This window comes from Dendrobium catenatum, unplaced genomic scaffold (assembly GCF_001605985.2).
Source record: "Dendrobium catenatum unplaced genomic scaffold, ASM160598v2 fragScaff_scaffold_133, whole genome shotgun sequence".
Taxonomy (NCBI): Eukaryota; Viridiplantae; Streptophyta; class Magnoliopsida; order Asparagales; family Orchidaceae; genus Dendrobium; species Dendrobium catenatum.
This window is the reverse complement of record NW_021318595.1, coordinates 7,267,672-7,269,465: the sequence shown is the minus strand read 5'-3', so window position 1 is coordinate 7,269,465 and position 1,794 is coordinate 7,267,672.

Here is a 1,794-nt window from a genome sequence, read left to right as displayed (position 1 = left end):
TCCACATCAAATCAAAATAAACAGAGCTACCATTTGATTATATTATTATTATTTACGGGTGCAACATTTTCCAACCACTGATCCGCCTTTACTCCCTCTTTATTAAAAAATAAAAAATAAAAAAATAATGAATTTAAATCATTTATTTTACTATATATCACTCGTGATTTTATTAAGCAAAAAATTATGAAATACATGATCAAAATTATAATTTTAAAGATATAATATTCTCTTTTAATCAATAATTGATAAATCATTTAAAAAACTTTATTTATGATGGTATGTTTTGTAAGATAGATCTTCTTTTTTGAAAAATTGATAATCATAATTAAAATATAATGAAAAAATACAAAGAAGATCTATGTGAGAAAGTAATAAAAAGATGCTAGGGTATAAAACTATAAAGCATAAAATAAAAAAAGTTTAAATATGCAGTATAATGAATAATAGAAGAGAGAGAGAGAAAGAGAGAGAGAGATGTTGGATTCAAATTTGTTAGTGTGCAAAATCTTATCCAACTAATAGGTTAGAATAAGATAACCAACTGAGAAAATTAGATAGCATGGAGAGTAAGAATGAAACAAAGAGATCTCCACAAATAGTAGAAATAACATGAAAATAGATATTATATGTGGCCATTTTCCCTCTAATATGACCACCCTCTGCCTCTATTTGTGCCCTGTAGTGAGTATCTTGGGTGAATATTCAAGGGTGAGTCTTTGAATGCTAGAATTTAGGGCATGCTTGTGGAGGCAAATCCCTATGGATGAGTGGTGAGTTCCTTGAGATAAACAACAAGTCCCTAGTCAATCTTGATTATGATCTAGGGAAGATCATGGCCGATGAAATCATAATCATGGGCTTTTTAGGTGCATGCTTCCTGTAGCTTTAATCGAGCAATCGAAGGAAGGAAGATGACCATGGTCATAGATAATTACTATGGGGGAGTGAGAGCTCACCTAGGTGAGTGCCTGTTAGGGTGAAAGCTTGTATGGGCTTCTTTATGACGACCATGGGCGGACCCCCATTGACTTGAGGGGGGCAAATGCCCCCCCTAAAAAAAAAAAATTATTTTAGAGGGATTGTTTGGAATATTTTGGGTATTTTTGGCATTTTGCCCCCTCTCAAAAAAAAATTTTGCCCTCATTTTATAAATCCTAAGCATCTTTACCCATCCTCTACAAAAAAAAAATATTTTTGCCCACCCTGAAAAAAGAAGCTGGATCCGCCTCTGATGACGACGCTCTAGGCATGAACACATCTTTAGTTTGGCCATCTAGGGATGAGCTTGTATACTACGACCTAACTCTACTATGGCGAATTCCTCTTTACTTGTGAATTAGTCCTTGATGTGAAGTTTCCTCAAGTTAAGCATTATCCTGAGTGTGTGTCCTCGATCTCTGGTTAAGCCCTTTGACAGAAAGTTATTTAGATAACTACAAGTTACCTACATGATGATATATGGATATATATTTAGTTCCGCAATTCACTTGCTCCTTTCAGATGTGACTTGTGAAAAAGGATAAAGGAATTTAAGAATAAGATCTTTTACTATCATCATCAAACGTTAAAAGGGAGAGCAAATGAGAATTAATATCTTATTATATTATTACCAATATTAGAGTGTCGTGTTTTCATATTCTCATCATGACATTTATTTCACCCTTATATTATGCACAAATACAAATGGTGATTAGTGACTATGGTGTAGCTTTTCTCCTTCTTTTTTGCTTTAAGTATTTTTTCTAACCAGCTTGAGAGATGGATGCCTTAATTCCTTAAATATGATGATAT